The sequence below is a fragment of the Triticum aestivum genome, chromosome 4A, assembly GCF_018294505.1.
Source record: "Triticum aestivum cultivar Chinese Spring chromosome 4A, IWGSC CS RefSeq v2.1, whole genome shotgun sequence".
NCBI classification, from domain to species: domain Eukaryota; kingdom Viridiplantae; phylum Streptophyta; class Magnoliopsida; order Poales; family Poaceae; genus Triticum; species Triticum aestivum.
The window spans coordinates 752276612-752284160 of NC_057803.1; the positions used below are offsets into that span (position 1 = coordinate 752276612).

Genomic DNA, 7549 nt, shown 5'->3' on the forward strand with positions numbered 1-7549 from the left:
GACAAATGGGCCTTTTTCTACTAGTGTATACTTGTCAAGCTATCCAAACCTTCCAACTCCAAGCGCGTGAGAGAGGGCAACTGCCATAATGGTGGAAGAACATCGCAGTTCTTGCATCTTCTCAGCGTATGCTCACTGAGATGTTCTAACAGTGTAGAGTTGTGCGTCCATGATGATAATTTAGCACCAGTATACTGAGATAACACTAAAACTTCAAGCCTTTTGTGGCCCATAAGTTCCATACGAATCGAATAATAATCGTTTCAAATTATGCTTGCTAGACATATTGCTTTGTTTAGCATTTTCTGGACAATGCACTTTTCTCAGCTCAGTCAAAATAAGAGCACCACCTAGATTCAAATCTTTCAGTTGACCAATTCCACGGACTGCATCACTATCAATGACATAACTTGTCAATGTCTACAGAGAACTCAGTTCACCAGTACCTTGTGCCATGCACTCCAAACTGATACACCCAATGAGGAAGATGTGACGAAGACTGCTCATGTATTTCATGCCTTCTGGTAATATCTGAAGATTTCTACAACCATTAAGCTTCAATGTTTGCAAGCTATACAACATTGTAGTGGCTTCAGGAAGTGCAGATATATTAGAATCTTATATCTTATATTTACTAATTGGAGGCACCATACGAGCCTCCACGTTAATCCTTGAAACTGATTACAAATAACCGTTAGATCTTAATTGTGTGTCTAGGATTAAAGATGTATGGTTCTCTGATGTTTAGTAGCACGTAAATCCATCCAATCTTCCTAAGAGTCCATATGTGTTACTGTAGAAACGTACATCTATCCAATCAGCCCAAGAGTCCATACGTGGTACTCTAGAAAGGAAACGTGGAAACAAAAATCATCTACCAAATTAAATAATTTTTCCTTCTGCCTCTAGGATTAAAGAGATACAGTTCCCTCATGTTTTGCATTACGTACAAGGGAGATCCAATCAACACAACAGTCCATACAATGTACATTAGGAAGGAAATATGGAAACAAAAATCACCTAACAAACAAATTTTTCCCCCTGGATACGTACTGATGTTTTTTTCCATCAACATACTGATTAATTTATGCTTGCAGGCACGACATAGCTAACAATATATGTACCACGACAGCTAAAAAAAATCATGATTGAGCAAACATGCATTCAGCAAAAATATATTCACAGAGCAATGTTCATCATCTAGCTAGCTGAAAATCTGTGCGCACATCTATGTATAGGTACGTGGACCAAAATTTCTCATCCAAAAATCACCATGCATACAACCACAATGTATATATGGATGTACTATACCAATCCCGCTCATATATCACACTAAACTAAATATATACTCCAAAATTTGTTTGTCACGATGCACATAGTATTATCTGAAAATATAAAGAAATTGGTGTTGAGAAGTTATAAATCCATGTAACAAATATAATTACTAAATACATCCTAGAATTTTTGAAAATTTATAATTCCAAAATCATGCAAGTGCATGAGAAACCCACAAAATGAAATGTCAGGGAATGTATTATAGTAAGTTTTTTTGTTTGTGGGAAGGCATAAGTTCCATATTAAGGAATAAGCTCCCAAAGATGTGAGAGCCCTTAACTAATATAAAAATTGTAAAGTAATAGTAACCAAATTGTGAGATGTGAGTCGTAATATAATGGCATAGGTGTCTATTGGTTAAAGCTATATAACATGGGCCAGGATACGGGATAGCGGTCATCGCCTAAAAAATGCATTGTCATTGCTTTTCCTGATGGCTCGATTTGGATGTTAGAAAGGATCAATTTTGAAAAGTGTACAGACTAACTTTAAAATCCATATAAGCGGATATTCTTTAATTTACAGAGATTTTTAAACAAGAGAAGTGTGTGCTTCTAGAGAATTACTTGAGAACTTATAACTACTCATGAATTTTCCGAATGTTAATTGTACAATTTTAAGAAAATATAATTATGGCTTCTAGAAAAATACAGTCCAATAAAAAGAAAGGTCAGGTGAGAGTACCATAAATTTATTGAATTGTTGAAAGGACAAAGAAGGCATGCATGAGTCAAAATCAAACTTTAAAAAGTTTAGAGATCTTCCAAACATTTTAAAAGTAAGAGGATAAGCTTTAGCAGAGCTTCCCCACACGAAAAAGCTTTAGCTGAGTTTTGTCCCATAGCGAGGTGTATGGCTCACCCGACATGTTGAACGTGTGAAAACTTGAATAAACTACTCGGTGATTGTTGGTCGTGGTCACACATGTTTTTGTTGAAACATTTTAATCATACTTTTGCATGGAATAACCCTGGAAATGGAAAACCATAAAGAGAGAAATCATAGGCGGTATATTTCTAATAAATGTAAAAATGAAAAGACATTTTCGTATGTAATTCGTCATTGATAAAGTAGTGAATACAATATTTAATAGGCTATGAAAATAGACAATATTTCATGCATTTAATTTCAATAAGAATTATATAAACTAATACTTATAGAGACTTTCTATGTAGAATATTATAAACATTCAAAATAACTAGGTCGTGCAGGAGCACGGGTTAACGACTAGTTAGAACAATCTAGGTAGCAAAGATGCTTCAAGTTTGTCATATGTATCTCGATTGAAAATATCCTCAACGCTCGCACGGACGTGAATTTTGACTTGGCCATACTAATAGACTTGACATCAAGAGGAGTCGCATTCCGCCCAATAGGGAATAATATAGTGCGGGCCTGGGGAGCTAGAACTTCCTACATAGCTGTTGTTAGAGTTGTGTCGAATATTGTGTACAAGGTAGGTTACAGTTGGACTTGTAGTTGTATTGTGTTTAGATAGGATATGGAGTCGTGTCCTAATAGGACACTTGTATCCTAGGCCTCTCATATATAGCGGGGGTAGACACACGATGTAACCTATGCCAACATAATAGCACCGGAACGCAGGGGAAGCCGGCGGCATGTGCCAGTGTCCAGGGCGACCGGGTGCGGTATTGTGACGGTGTCACGGGGAGGAGCGCCCGTAGTCAAGCCCCGGGGATGTAGCCATATCGGTGAACCTCGTTAGCAAATCTCGGTGTCGTGCCTCGTGTGATTGCTTGATCCTTGGATGATCGACGGAGTGCCTCGGATTTATTCTAACAGCTGTAACAGTACGATTACTAAAATAATCAGGTGACAAATGTTGAACCTCATGATGTAATCGACTACCATATGTGCATCCTTCAAGAATTTCTTGGCGTGAAGAAAATTCTTGCACAATAGTGCAATCATTTCCGCTTAGAGATTCTGCAAGGTCATGCATGAGATCATGCATCTTGCAAGTAGTTGAACAATGGATTATGGATGAGCCTGCCTAGAGAACGGGTGTGTGGATTCTTCTGAATTGTCACATCTTGGAGGAAATCCGTTCTCTAGGCAGGCACATTAGTTTGGTTTTTGATTTACTAGTTTGGAGACGCCAATAAAGACTTGTTAATCCAGCTATGGATTCTTCAAACTAGTAGATCAAAGTTTTGTTGGCGTCTTGTTTCTGATGCAATAAAGTCATTTTCGATCCATAGCTGGATTAACAAGTCTTTATCCATTGGGCTATCCTTGGGGAAAATAGCACAAAAGGAAAAGCATATTTTTGCTTCCAGTGACAAGTGATCATAGCTTAGCAGGTACAGTCCCAGTGGTTGTCAGGATGCCATTCTTCCAGACATCACTACGCAGAACGGAAAACCACTGATTGTGATGCTTTGAACAAATTAAAGTTGCCATGGTCTTGATAGCAAGAGGCAATCCCTTACACTCGTGGACAATACTCTTAGCTAGTGAAATCAATTCCTCTTGCTTTTCCACTTCCCTTCCAAATGCGTTTTATGAAAAAGCTCGCATGATTGATCCTCATTCAGAACTGATATCCGATGTGAAGTAAGTGTGCCCATTATAGAGCAACTTGATCGATGCGGCTTATCACAATTATAGGACGCTTTGCTTATTATAAGAAATATGTCTGGCTTGTCCTTTGCAATAAAAGGATTGGGCCTCTTTGTTGCACCTTGCTACTTTGATTACTTGTTACTTGCTGTCAATTGTCTTGCTATCAAACTTTTTGTTACTACTACTTTACAGCACTTGTAGAGAATACCTTGCTAAAAATGCTTATCAATTCCTTCTGCTCCTCGTTGGGTTCGACACTCTTACTTATATATCAAAAGGACTACGATTGATCTCCTATACTTGTGGGTCATCACCTACCCCTGTGCACTCCGGATGCCTGGGGTTCTTGACCACCAGTGCCTGGGCCTCTTAGGTGTGCAACCCCTAGCCAGTCTGGGTGCCCGGAGTTGCCTGTGGGCAATAGCTCTTGCAGTTGCTCGACGAAATGAGCATACAGGCAAGAAGAGAGGAAAAAACAAGGCAACAAATTCCTTTCTTGTTTCCACTGAGCCAGTGATATGTCTCCAACATATCTATACTTTCGGGTTGTGTTTGTTGGGATCCGATGAATTGTGGATTTATGATCTGAATATTCATGAGAAATATTTGAGTATTTTCTGAACTTATTTATGCATGATTGTTATATCTTTGTATTTCTCTTTGATCTATCCGTTTGGTTTGGCCAACTAGATTGATTTATCTTCGGTGGAAGAGATGCTTTGTGATGGGTTCGATATTACGGTGCTCTATCCCAGTGATATCCCAGTAACAGAAAGGGGCAAGACACGTATTTGTATTGTTGCCATTAAGGATAAAACGATGGGGTTTATTCATATTAGTTGAGTTTACTTTGTCTACATCAATTCATCTTGCTTAAGGCGTTACTCTGTTTCATACTTAATAGGATAGATGCATGCTGGATAGCAATCGATGGGTGCAGTAATAGTAGTAGATGCAGGTAGCAGTCTACCACTACTAGCGAAAAGCCTAGAAGTAGCGCGAGTGGCCGCGCTACTGATACGACGCTACAGCTAACGCTTAACGCCCCCGCGCTACTGCTAAACCTAGGGTGACGGGAATAGTCGGTCAATTTTAGTAGCAGCGTTGTTCGACCGAGCCGTGCTACTGCTAAGTTTGTAGCAGTAGCGCCTGTCTGGAGCCCGCGCTACTGCTAATTAGCAGTACTGCTTCTTCCTGACCTGCGCTGGCTGTTAAGATTCTGTGTATAAGGTTTTCCCTAGTAGTGTACACCCAAAAATAATGAGGTTAGTTGGAACATCATTTTTTTTTACCCACACCTCAAGAAATGTAATTTCATCATGAAAATTTGCATGCATGTAGAAAAAACACCAATGTTTCTTGGATTTAACAGTGCATCTGGGATCACTGGAGCTAGCGATCACATACTCCATGTCCTAGGTTACATCCCTAGTGTAGCCATAGCAGTACTTGGGTACACACCCTGGAGAACACATTGGTTTTACAGTACTGAAATGTTCAGGTTTGACGGTACTAGTGGTTAGTAGTGGAAGCAGTAGACAACTACCAATTTCAGCACATACTTAGTATATATCGTGTAGTGCCGATCTAATCAGGCAGATTATGTTGTGTTCGCATAATCAGATCTGCTTTACAGTACTGAAATGTTCAGGTTTGACTGGGAACTCCAACATGCTCAGCTATTTGGTCAGCTAAAGAAAATTTGAGTCACTGAATATTCATTTTCATGCAAGTAAGCGTGCCTTCTCGAAGACTGAGTAAACATGCACTGACAAATTTCAGTCTATATTGATAATGACAGATTTCAGACTACTATCACAAACTAGTCACTGAATTATTTCAGACAGCAATAGCGATTGCTTCAAGACTGAGTAATATGCAGTAACAGAAGTTCATTCCAAAATGACCGTCTTTCTTAGACTGACTAATATCACTAAATAGTCACTGAATTATTTCTGAACATGTCGTTCCTTCTCGCCAGAATCTTAATGCTGTCAGCTAACAAAGGGCAACGACAACAAGGAGCACCACACAACTGAATAAGCTCTGCCTGAAAACAAGCAACATGTCACGAGTTGATCTTAAATAACAACGATAATTGGACATCCTTACGGCCTTTTTGATACAAATATTCTGTGGCTGTTATTTGTTTTTTTTAGAAAAGGAGGATGACCCCCGGCCTCTGCATCTTGGCGAATTCTGTAGCTGTTATACATACAATGTATGATATGCAATGTATACCACATACATCACACCATCTTCACCTAAAGATGAGCCTGTTTTGCTACAATCAGGCCCTGGTCACTACTTCCAGCTCTGTGTATGGTCCTCACCAGTCATGTTACTGTCGAAGATAAGATAGATGATCTTAGGGAATGAATGAATATAAAGGATTTTCTTTTGTAAGCAGCAGAGGAGATCATGTAATCACGTAGATGTTGTATTTATAAAATCTCCTCCTCCGTTCTACGAGGACATACGACAGACTTGAATGGGAACCAAAGCAAATTCCAGTCACTGAGTTCTGTCATACAGTATAACAGGAATTACTTGAAGACTGGGTGATCCATAAGGCCATGACCATAATTTGATAATGAACTATGTAAATGGCAGTGCCTAACAGTTGTGTCGTAGACGAGCATGGTTCAATATGTACTTAGTAGGCAAGGGTCACGTACTAGCAAGTATAAACTTCACTGTGAAAGAATTGATGAAGCGTCTCAATCTCCAATATGGAGACCCGCATGTGTATATATTGATTGTGGTGTCTCGTACAACCGTGCCACGCACGTCAGGGAATACATCGAGGGAAAGGAGAGAGAGATCCTCACGCTAGGGAGTTACAGGAGGTTGAGGAGATAAGATACAACTCAAAGGAATAAACCTCTTGGCTCCTAACAACCAAGTCGTGACTATATAACTATAATTAACACTCTCCCTTAATCAGAACTTACTTAAGTTCAGATTATGTTTAAACTCCTCAAATAGTCTTGAGGGTAATGCCTTTGTGAAACCGTCTGCAACTTGATCTCTAGAGGACACAAACCGAATTTCCAATTCCCTGTTAGCAACTCTCTCTTTAACAAAATGATAATCTATTTCGATATGCTTGGTTCTTGCATGAAACACGGGATTAGCTGACAAATAGGTAGCACCAAGATTATCACACCACAGACATGGAGTTTTGATATTCTGTATCCCGAGTTCTCTTAGCACCATTTTTACCCAAAGAATCTCTGCTGTTGCATTTGCTAATGCTTTGTACTCTGCTTCTGTACTGGATCTGGAAACTGTGGCCTGTTTCCTTGCACACCATGAAACTAGATTAGGACCAAAGAACACTGCAAAGCCACCAGTTGATCGTCTATCATCCAAACATCCTGCCCAGTCAGAATTTGAGAATGCACTAACAAGAGTAGATGATGATCTGCTGAATGTCAGTCCAACATTTAAGGTATTTTTCACATATCTCAATATACGTTTAGCAGCAGTCCAGTGTGTTGTAGTAGGTGCATGCAGAAACTGACAGACTTTATTAACAGCAAAAGCAATATCAGGCCTGGTGAGAGTCAAATATTGAAGTGCACCTACCACACTCCTATAGTTTGTGCCATCTTCTTGACTTAAA

General features: G+C 39.4%; 1 pseudogene; it reads right to left on the reverse strand.

Annotated features, from left to right (window-relative positions):
- Positions 1-7549, reverse strand: part of LOC123084619 (putative disease resistance protein RGA4) — a 13536-nt pseudogene that overhangs the window by 1842 nt on the left and 4145 nt on the right.